This window comes from Mirounga angustirostris, unplaced genomic scaffold, assembly GCF_029215605.1.
Source record: "Mirounga angustirostris isolate CCGP_5_RB_7025 unplaced genomic scaffold, mMirAng1.0.hap1 SCAF_5, whole genome shotgun sequence".
Classification (NCBI taxonomy): domain Eukaryota; kingdom Metazoa; phylum Chordata; class Mammalia; order Carnivora; family Phocidae; genus Mirounga; species Mirounga angustirostris.
The window spans coordinates 164,311,211-164,323,373 of NW_026991713.1; positions in this window are offsets into that span (position 1 = coordinate 164,311,211).

The window sequence follows — 12,163 nt, forward strand, 5'->3', positions numbered from 1 at the left end:
TGTCTATACCTGCGTGCATGTTTTCGCGGAGGTGAGGGGGCTAAAGGCAGAATTCAGTGGAGACCTTGGGAATAGAAGGAGGTCTGGATTCTAAGGCCAAGAGGGGCTGTGGTGCAGCAAGTGTCTAAGGAATGGTTAGGAAATGCGTTAGCTAATGGAATGAGCGGACTCCAGGAAGAGAATGGAGGGCGCAAAGCTGAAAAGGGCAGTGGAGATGCACATGCCGCCCCTTCCAATCCCGATAATACCCACCTGCTTGCGGGGGTTCATGGAACGACCTATCGAAGGGGCTCGGCGGAAGTGGATGCTGAGAAATGGCCCCTGCTCCAGGTAAGAGGCAGCGGGCTCGGGCTCCTGCCCTTCGCTAGCTCTTACCTAGTGACATCCCGTGCCCGCAGATCTCCTACATGGCACCTGGGGTGCAGCCAAGCGGGGCTGGTCACCCTCACTCTCAGGACACGAAACCCCAGCGGCGTTGCGATGGGACCCTGCTCCGCGAGGGCCGGCCTCCGAGGGAACTCGGTGGGAACTCGGTGGGAACTCGGTGGGAACTCGGCGGCTCGGAGATAGCGTCCTTGGAGCCAGACGCCCCACTCCGGGAAAGAGGCCTCTGCTGGGCCTGTCGGGAAATGTCGTCGTCCGCAAGGGGCCTCGGAAACGGGAAGAGCATTGACCCTGCACCTAAGCCACTCATGTGGGCGTCCCCCCAACCCCGTGGAGACCTGGATGCCGAGGGTCCAGTGCATCCGTACCCAGCTTCGGCCGGGGGCATTTCGTTCCGGTCGGCCCTGCTCTCTTCTCGCGTCCCAAAGAACTGCCCCACCCGTCCCCTGGCGTTCCCAAGAATGGGGCGGAACGGTCGGGGCAGTGAGCACACCACAAGGAGCCGCGTAGGAACTGCCATTCCGGGCCCCAAACAGAATGTGAGAGGAAATGGCTGGGGGCGAACTGTCCTCAAGCGAGAGGCTTCAGAAGCCCGCTTAGCGCGCAAGGCCTGGTTGCTGCGCTTGGGGATCACCCGAGCACCCCAGCCCGAGGCTTTGAGTCACGCGCACGCGCCGGCCCCGCACCCCGGCGCGTCCCTCCCTCGGTTCCAGGGACAGGCGTCTCACCTGGGAATTGAGAGAGGGAACGACATGCAGGGGACAGGACTACCGCGCCCCCTACGGACAGAAAGCAGTGGTGACGACCGGGCTGGAAAGGTTTGGAGAAGGTTTAGGATAGCGAAGGTGAAGAGGGACGCTGGGTCCTGGGTTGCAGGGCTGGGATTGGGGAGAGGAGAATGAGGCGCTGGCTTCTGGCACAGAATTGAAGGGGGTGCCCAAGAATTTAGTAATCAAGATAAACAACATTTGAATGCAATATCAAAAAATCAAAAAAACTTTATTTACAAAAACAGTTGGCTGCACAAGCTGTAGTTTGCCGATCTAAAAAATTTCCAGTATTAATCTTGATTGCCAAGTATCTTCCTGCCCCTTTACATTCTACACCAGAAGGCAGTGCCTCACTCATCTTATCCTGGTGCCACCTCTCCCAAATTCCCTCAGTTTGGGGGGACACGGGAGTGGACTACATGTGGAAAAGACCCTGATTATTGTCTGAGTTCTGCCACCAGCCGCCCGAGTGACCTTGGGCCCGTCATGCCCCTCCTCTTCCTCTCAGTTGCCCCTTGTAGAATTAGGGAGAGTCCAACTGCATTATTAAGGAGAGTCCTGGTCGTGCTGAACAGCAGTGATTCTCACAGGGTAGAACAAAAGAAAGTTCACTAGAAACTCACATACCTGCATGTGACTACAGAGTGGTCCTAGAAGCATTGTTCCTAATAGCCAAGAACTGAAAACAGTCAATGGTCATCAGCAGTTAAATGGATATATAAATTAATGGTATTTCAAACAATGGAATACTATAGAACAACAAAAATGGATGACTACAACTATGTGTAACTACCTTGCAAACACTGTAGCACAGAAGAAACAAGACATACAGTCCAGTTCCATTTCCATAGGGCTCAAAATCAGGCAAAATCACAGTATATTGTTTAGAAATCCATATATATATATTATATATATTTATAAACATAAATATATATAAATTTCATATATAAATAATATATAAATATATATCTCATTATTCAATTATATTCAATATATTAATTTCATACATGAAATTATCATCATTAATGTCAGGATAGTGCTTATAGCCCTAGAGGAGAGGAAGAAGGTGTGAAGTGGTGCTCTGGAGCACAACATTTCTGGCCCTGGGTAATGGTTACAGGGATAGGGCCTTTTAATTAATCTTTAAAATGCACTCATGGATGGGGCACCTGGCTGGCTCGGTCTAAGAGCATGGGACTCTAGATCTTGGGGTCATGATTTTGAATCCCACGTTGGGTGCAGAGATCACATAAACAAACAAACAAACTAACATTTTTTAAATGCTTGCAAAGATAGGAAAGTATCTAGAACAGTGTCTGGCATATGGTAGGTGCTTAATAAATATTTGTAAAATCGATGAAATGGTGTAGTGTTGTAGCAGACCCTTGGTCACACAGTCAGTGGGAGAATTAGGATGGCCCTGAGGTTGTTGCTTGAAGGCCTGGGTCAGAAGCTTGGTGACAATGAAAATCTCAGAGCAGTGGGATTTTACTGCACTAAACATGAAGAGTAAGTAAGTGTTCTTAAGTGTTTAAGACTAGAGATGCCTGAGGGCTGATGTCCAAGTAAGGTCCTGCCAAGTCTCGGGAATCCTCCAAGTGGGGAAGAGGGGAGTTACTAAACCTCTTATCTCCCAACCACATGATCCTGAAATTCCAATCCAACTACTTTACATGGTTACAGAAACTGCCACACTATCTAAATCAAACATCTGGGATCTTGGTGTAATTCCTTCCTCCACCATCAGCGCTTTCTTAACCTTGTCCACACTTTGTATTATAATGACCACTCTCCCTGCCTAGTCCTCTTGGGTTGATAACCCATTAGTGGACATGGGAAATTAGTTGAAGGCCAGGGAAAGACTGAAATTGATGGTCTCACTAGGTGTCACAGTCTTCCTGTTCAGAACTGTCTCCTAACTGCCTCTCAGTTGCACCAAGTCCTGGGGATGCTCAAGAATCAGTTCCCTCTTTGGAGAAGTTTACACTAAGTTAACTTTTTCAAAATGCAAACCCCTTGAAAGCTTACCCAGTAAGTTAATTAATGAGACAATAATCTGTTATCAGCTATTTGCTCTTATCAGAAGGTCCACATTTCTTTTTTTAAAAATTTATTTATTTATTTATTTATTTATTTATTTATTTATTTATTTATTTATTTATTTTTTATGAGAGAAGAGAGCATGAATTGGGGGAAGGGCAGAGGGAGAGAGAAAATCCTAAGCAGACCCCACTGAGTGTGGAGCCTGGCACTGGGGCTCAGTCTCACAACCCTGAGATCATGGCCTGAGCCAAAGCCAAAAGTCAGATGCTCAATTGACTGAGCCACCCATGAGCCCCAGAAGGTCCACATTTCTAAGGAAGTTGCTGCCATCAGATAATAACAACAGAGAAACTAAAGGGTATCAGCTACACTATCTGCTTGTTGAGGAAAGTGGAGAAGAAGCAGGTTGCAAGGGTATGGATAGATTGTAATCCCCATACAATGCTGGTGGGAATGTAAAATGATACATCTGCCTTAGAAAACAGTTTGGCAATTCTTCAAATGGTTGAACATAGAGCAATATGATCCAGCAATTCCATTCCTAAATATACACCCAAGAAAAGTAAAAGCATATTCCCTCAAGTCTTATACATGGTACTCATAGAAGCATTATTTATAATAGTCCCAAAGTGGAAGCAACCCAAATGTCCAGAAACTGATGAATGGATAAAGAAAATGTGGTATGTCCATAAAATGAAATTAAAAACTCCAAACAAAAAGTAATAAAGTACTGATACATACTATGACATGGATGAATCTTGAAACCATTATGGTAAGTGACGGAAGCCAATTATAAAGGCCCACATGTTATATGAGTCCATTTATATGAAATGTCCAGAATAGGTCATCTATAGAGATAGGGAATATATTAGTGGTTGCCTAGGGCTGGGATGATAGGAGGTATTATGGACTGAAAGCTCATCCCCCCTCATTCAATGTTGAAACTTTAATTCCTAATGTGACTATATTTGGAGATGGGGCTGGCAAGGGGGTGATAAAGGCTAAATAATGTCATAAGGGTGGAACCTTAATCTGACAGGTCTGGTGCCCTTATAAAAAGAGAAAGACACTAGAGATCACTTTCTCTTCATCTCTCCCTCTCTCCCTTTCTCCCTCCCTCTACCTCTCTCTCTCTCTCCTTTTCTCATCTCTCCCTCTCCTCTCTCCCTCCCTTTCCCTCCATCTCTCTCTCTCTTTCCCCATCTCTCCCTCTCTCCTTCTCCTCTCTCTCCCTTTCCCCTCTCTATCCCTTTCCATCTTTCCCCTTTCCCTCTCTCCTCCTCCTCCCCCTTACTCCTCCACTTCCTCTTCTTCACCTCCTTCTTTCCCTTCTTCCCCTTCTTCTCCTTCTTCTTCTCTCTCCCCATATGAAGACACAGCAAGAATGCAATTGTCTGCAAGCCAGGAAGAGAGCTCTCACCAGAAACCCAACTGGCTGGCATCTTGATCTTGGAATTCTCGCTCTAGAACTATGATAAAATAAATTTCTGTTGTCTGGGCCACCCAGTCTATGGTATTTGTTACGGCAGCCTGAGCAGACAAAAACAGGTGATTGTGAGATTATAACTAAAGTATATGTTATGGGGTTTCTTTTGGGGTAATAAAATTTTTTTTGGCCTAGTAGACTTTTTATTTATTTTTATCTTTTTTTCTCTTAAGGGAGAACATTTATATTTTTTTATTATATTCAGTTAGCCACTGTATAGCACATCATTAGTTTTTGATGTAGTGTTCCATGATTCATTAGCTGTGTATAATACCCACTGCTCATCACAACTCCTACTCTCCTCAATATCCATCACCCAGCTACCCAATCCCCCTAGCCCTTTCCCTTCTGAAACCCTCAGTTTGTTACCCGAAGTCTATAGTCTCTTATCATTCGTCTCCCTCTCTGATTTCTCCCCCTTCAGTTTTCCCTCCCTTCCTCTATGGTCCTCCATGCTATTCCTATGTTCCACATATGAGTGAAACCATATGATAATTGTCTTCCCTACTTGACTTATTTCACTTAGCATAATCCCCTCTAGTTCCGTCCACGTTGATGCAAATTGTGGGTGTTCATCATTTCTGATGGCTCAGTAATATTCTAATGTATATAAGAACCACATCTTCTTTATCCATTCATCTGTTGAGGGGCATCTCGGCTCCTTCCACAGTTTGGCTGTTGTGGACATTGCTGCTATGAACGTTGGGGTGCATGTGCTCCTTCCTTTCACTACATCTGTACCTTTGGGGTAAGTACCTAATAGTGCAATTGCTGGGTTGTAGGGTAGCTCTATTTTTAACTTTTTGAGGAACCTCCATACTGTTATCCAGAGTGGCTGTACCAGCTTGCATTCCCACCAACAGTATAAGAGGGTTCCTCTTTCTCCACATCCTCGCCAACACTTGTTTCTTGTCTTGTTTATTTTGGCCATTCTGACAGGTGTAAGATGGTATCTCATTGTGGTTTTGATTTGTATCTCCCTGATGGCTAGTGATGTTGAACATTTTTTCATGTGTCTGTTAGCCATTTGTATGTCTTCTTTGGAGAAGTGTCTTTTCATGTCTTCTGCCCATTTTTTGACTTGATTATTTGTTTTTTGGGTGTTGAGTTTGAGAAGATCTTTATAGATCTTGGATATCAGCCTTTTGTCTGTAGTGTCATTTGCAAATATCTTCTCCCATTCTGTGCGTTGCCTCATAGTTTTGTTGATTGTCTCCTTTGCTGTGCAGAAGATTTTTATCTTGATGAAGTCCCAAAAGTTCATTTTTGCTTCTGTTTCCCTTGCCTTTAGAGACGTGTCCAGCAAGAATTTGCTGTGGCTGATGTTGAAAAGGTTACTCCCTATATTCTCCACTAGGATTTTGATGGATTCCTGTCTCACCATCTAGGTCTTTCATCTATTTAGAGTTTATCTTTGTGTATGGTGTAAGAGAATGGTCCAGTTTCATTCTTCGTAATGTGGCTATCCAGCTTTTCCAGCACCATTTATTGAAGAGACTGTCTTTTTCCCATTGGATATTCTTTCCTGCTTTGTCGAAGATTAGTTGACCCTAGAGTTGAAAGTCCATTTCTGGGGTCTCTGTTCTGTTCCATTGATCTATCTGTGGGTTTTTGTGCTAATACCATGCTGTCTTGATGATTACAGCTTTGTAACATAGCTTGAAGTCAGGCATTGTGATGCCCCCAGCTTTGATTTTCTTTTTCAACACTCCCCATGGAGCTTCAGGGTCTTTTCTGGTTCCATACAAATTTTAGGATTGTTTGTTCCAGCTCTGTGAAAAAGGTCGAAGGTATTTTGATAGGAATTGCATTGAATGTGTAGATTGCTCTGGGTAGCACAGACATTTTAATGATGTTTATTCTTCCAATCCATGAGCATGGAATGCTTTTCCATCTCCTTGTGTCTTCCTCAATTTCTTTCATAAGTGTTCTGTAGTTTCTAGAGTACAGATCCTTTACCTCATTGGTTAGGCTTATTTCTAGGTATCTGATGGTTTTGGGTGTAAATGGAATTGATTCCTTAATTGCTCTTTCTTCAGTCACCTTGTTAGTGTCTAGAAATGCAACTGATTTCTGTGCATTGATTTTTTTTTTTTAAAGATTTTATTTATTTATTTGACAGAGACAGAGATAGCAAGAGCAGGAACACAAGCAGCGGGAGTGGGAGAGGGAGAAGCAGGCTTCCTGCTGAGCAGGGAGCCCGATGTGGGACTCGATCCCAGGACCCTGGGATCATGACCTGAGCCGAAGGCAGACGCTTAACGACTGAGCCACCCAGGCGCCCTGTGCATTGATTTTGTATCCTGCTGCATTGCTGAATTGCTCTATGAGTTCTAATAACTTGGGGGTGGAATCTTTGGGTTTTCCACATAAAGTATCATGTCACCTGCGAAGAGAGAGTTTGACTTCTTCTTTACCAATTTGAATGCCTTTTATTTCTTTTTGTTGTCTGATTGCTTAGGCTAGGACTTCTAGTATGAGGTTGAACAATAATGGTGAGAGTGGGCATCCCTGTCATGTTCCTGACCTTAAGGGAAAAGCTCTCAGTTTTTCCCCATTGAGAATGATACTCGCTGTGGGATTTTCATAGATGGCTTTTATGATGTTGAGGTATGTTCCCTCTATCCCTATACTTTGAAGAGTTTTAATCAAGAAAGGATTCTGTATTTTGTCGAATGCTTTCTCTGCATCAATTGAGAGAATCATATGGTTCTTGTCTTATCTTTTATTAATGTGCTCTATCATGTTGATTGATTTGGGAATGTTGAACGACCCTTGCAAACCCAGAAATAAATCCTATCTGGTCGTGGTGAATAATCCTTTTAATGTATTGTTGGATCGTATGGGCTAGGATCTTGGTGAGTATTTTGGCATTCATGTTCATCAGGGATATTGGTCTGTAATTCTTTTTGATGGGGTCTTTGGTTTTAGGACCAAGGTGATGCTGGCCTCATAGAACAAGTTTGGAAGTTTTCCTTCCATTTCTATTTTTTTTGTAAAACAGCTTCAGTAGAATAGGTATGATTTCTTCTTTAAATGTTTAGTAGAATCCTCCTGGGAAGCCATCTGGCCCCGGACTTTTGTTTTTTGGGAGGTTTTTGATTACTGCTTCAATTTCCTTGCTGGTTATTGGTCTATTCAGATTGTCTATTTCTTCCTGTTTCAGTCTTGGTAGTTTATAAGTTTCCTGGAATGCATCCACTTCTTCCAGCTTGCTTAATTTGTTGGCATATAGTTGCTGGTAATAATTTCTAATAACTGTTTCTATTTCCTTGGTGTTAGTCATGATCTCTCCCCTTTCATTCATGATTTTATAAATTTGGGTCCTTTCCCTTTTCTTTTGGATAAGTGTGGCCAGAGGTTTATTGATTTTATTAATTCTTTCAAAGAACCAGCTTCTAGTTTCATTGATCTGTTCTACTGTTATTCTGGTTTCTATTTCATTGATCTCTGCTCTAATCTTTATTATTTGTCTTCTCCTGCTTGGTTTAGGTTTTATTTGGTGTTCTTTCTCCAGCTCCTTTAGGTGTAAGGTTAGCTTGTGCATTTGGGATTTTTCTAATTTTTTGAGAGAGGCTTGGATGGCTATGTACTTCCCTCTTAGAACTCATATGCAGTATCCTATAGGTTTTGGACTGATGTTTTTTCATTCTCATTGGTTTCTTTTTTTTTTTTAAAGATTTTATTTATTTATTTATTTGTCAGGGAGAGAGCAGAAGCAGGGGGAGCGGTAGGCAGAGGGAGAGCAGGCTCCCCGCAGAGCAAGGAGCCCGATGTGGGACTCGATCCCAGGACCCTGGGATCATGACCTGAGCCAAAGGCAGCTGCTTAACCAAGTGAGCCACCCAGGTGTCCCCATTTTCATTAGTTCCAGTGATAGGAATTTAGTGCCATTGTATTGCTGGTAAAGCCCCTGTTTCTGTAGATTTTCTGTTTCTTTCTGGTCTATGTGACTCTTGGGGTCTCTCTTTGCTTACAGAATCCCCCTTAATATTTCTTGCAGGGCTGGCTTGGTGGTCACATAGTCTTTCAGTTTCTGCCTGTCCTGCCTAGTAGGCAGAACAATAACTATGTGCAGAAGGGTGGGTATCAGATTTCCAAAGTCTAGCTCTCACCTTGCTCCTGGGTGAATCCACTCCAGACTCTTACAACTATTGCACTGGTTCTGGGGCTCCCATTCCCTATTTTGCCCACGGAGCCCAAGATGAGGAGAGCAGAAGGAGGGATGCTGAGTAATCCCACGTTTACATACTGCAGCAAAAACTAAAGCTTCTGGCAGCCTTTGGGGAGCTGGGTTATGTTTGCAGAAAGGGTTTGCTCCTTTCAGATCTAGATCTATTTGAACTGCCATTATTTGGGTTACTGATTTCCCTGTTTTCTTAAAGGAAAACAAAACCAAAAAGAAAACAGAAAAGAAAAAGCCCTAGGGCCTTTCTAGTGAAGACCACCTCCTCTGGGAAGCCTGCCTGTCTTCTGGAGTGGCTCTTTCCTCTGTGTTCCTAAGGCCTGAATCAAGTGGACTGTGAGTTCTTTGAGGGCAGGGATCATAACTCATTCCTCAGACTGAAAAAGCCTTGAGAGGTGAGACCACATCTATTTTGTTCACTGCTGTATTCTGAGAACCTAGCACAGAATCTAGCACTTGGCAAACATTCAGTAAATGCTCATGAATGAACGGAGTTACTTAGCAAAGGTAAACTTCTTTGATGATTCTGGGCCACCATTAAGGACATCAGTTCTCTTGCCAACCTTTAATGCAGTAACATTTTTTTTTTTTTTTTGGTGTTGGTCTAAGCACCCTTAACTAAACATTCCCAAACTATCATACTCTTTGAGGACTTAGATTTATTTTCCTAAAATTCTTTTTGAAACAAAAAACTTACAGAAAAGTTGCAAATCTAGTACAAGGAACTCTCCCCACTCCCTCCCTGAACTACTGGAGAATAAGTTGCTGTCTTGATGCATTACCACTTCTGAACACTTCAGCGTGTATTTACAAGACCATTCTCCTGTATAACCACAATACAACCATCAAAATCAGGAAATTGCCATTGAAACCTCAGCCACTACTTGAGTTTTATCAATTAACCCAAAATGTCCTTTACAGCAAAAGGATCCATTCCAAAAGCATATATTGCAGGGGTGCCTGGGTGGCTCAGTCATTAAGCATCTGCCTTTGGCTCAGGTCATGATCCCAGCGTCCTGGAATAGAGCCCCACGTCGGGCTCCCTGCTCAGTGGGAAGCCTGCTTCTCCCTCTCCCACTCCCCCGGCTTGTGTTCCCTCTCTCGCTGTGTCTCTCTCTGTCAAGCAAATAATTTTTTTTTTTAAAAAGCATATATTGCATTTACTTGTCACGTCTTTTTAGTTTCCATTATTCTACAACAGTACTCCAGCCTTTTCTTGATGTTGATCATGTTAAAACTTTCTGTTATTGGGATGGAACAGTTCCAAGGCCCTTCAGAGCTATTAAATATATGAACATATACACGGGTGTGTACATACACATATATACATTTATATCTATATTTATTTCTGTATCTATCTACATGTCTGCTGAAAATCATAAAGTCACTCTGATATCTCCAATTCCAACCCAGAACCATAAGAACTGAGTTTTCTCTTTTTCCTTCTTTGTGTCTTCCTTCTCTGACACTGAGAAACCTGGTTCATTATCCTTAATATATGTAATTATTTGATCAATAGCCGGTATAACCAGACTTCTATCTCCCCTAGCACATCTTTCCCATCCATGATGCCCTCCCAACCTTGTTAGGCTCTGGCACCCATGCTAGGCCATCACCTCTTGTGGACACCCTCTTTACCCTGCCAGGCCTGACATGTAGCATCGGCCCCGTGTCTCACCCCCACCTTCAGAAATTGCTTATCTTGCTCTGTCTGCCCCTAAAGGCTTTAAGGTCTACTTTTTCAGTTAGGGGAGGGCAGGGAAGGGGGGGTGGAAGGAGAAAGAGCCTATCTCCTTTGAAAATTTTTTTTCTTTCCTCTTTTTTCTTCTTACTTGTCCCTTTAGTCTGCCTAATTCTAACATTCTTCCTTCTTCTAATTTGCTATTTCTAGTAAGTCACTGGCTCAGAAACCAGATTCATTAATTCATTCACTTACTCTTTCATGATACAAAGTTTTTTTATACTGAGTAAACTGAGAGGCCCTAGGTTCTGAGTGAGACCTTTCCTGGGAGTTGAGTTGACTGAGCTTGGGTGCATGGACTTGGAAACATTTGAAATTCCAGAGGCTCCCTTTGCTTCACTCCTGGAGCTCAGCTGGATTCTGCATATGGAAGACTGGTGAGCCTGGGAGGTTGGTGAGCATATCACACATGGCAGATAGGACATTCTCTTTATCACTTAGGGAACCTCTAGGAACTTAGGTCTGTGGTTAGCTCAAAGAGCTGACATGGTGGAGAGAGGTAGATGAGTTGTGTGGGTGGGACCCCTGGGGTCCAGGAGAGGAAAAGTGTGGGATTCTCAGGTGGCAGGTATCCTGAGCTATGGGTGTTGGAATTCCAATCCTGGCTTCTTCCAGCCAATCCTAGGGAGAAATAGTGAGCCCTCTGGGTCAGGACTTTGCTCAGAGATAACAGGAGTGGAGGCTACTTCTTTTTCATGAAACTTCTCCATCCTCAAGTTCTTCACAGTCATGGCCCAAATGGAGGCTCTGTCACTCCTCACTTCCCTTCCAACTCTGAGCAACTGCAGCACAAGGGCTAAGCGGGAGGTGAGATGCAGCATGTTCATGACCTGGAACAGCATGGGACGGGGGAAGCAGGCTCCATGGGCATTTCCCATACATCAGAGATTCTTAAGCCATGAGTTCTAGCCCTTAACCCAGGACCTACCTCAGACATTCCCAGAGATCTTCACACCACTGAGATCAAAATCAGATAGGAGGTAAGGTGGAGAGGGGAGTGTCCTACTATGTTAGAGAAGGCTGTCATATTCCTGGACTTCTTTGCCCTTTCTCCTCTCCCACCTTCCATAGATAGCTGGGATCAGGGAATCCCTGAGCCCCCCTCTTCGCAGGTCTTGGATCTGGCTAGCCACCCCTTCACACTGCTTCCAAATGATCCCCTAGTCTCTGCGCTTGCCCAAGGGTTCACATACCCCATGCCCTGAAATTAATAGCCCTGGCAACTTCAACCCTGCAGCTGGAGTCGGGTATTTTCTGGTCCTCCTCCCTGCTCTCCTCCCCCAAACACCAAACTAGAAATCTAGATTGTGATGTGAAATCTTCTGATTGGCTCCACTGTGTAAACACACACACACATACACAGTGCTTAGGCCAGAGACAGCGAACTTCACTGTGTGTTTTGAATTTCACTGTGTGTGTGTATGTGTGTGTATTTATATAATTGAGCTATGATAGTTTTCTTCTTCTTGTAGTAAAAACCATTTAAAATAAACACTAAATAATGTATTTTAATTACTCCATAGATGAGGGATAAATGGATAACATTCATCATA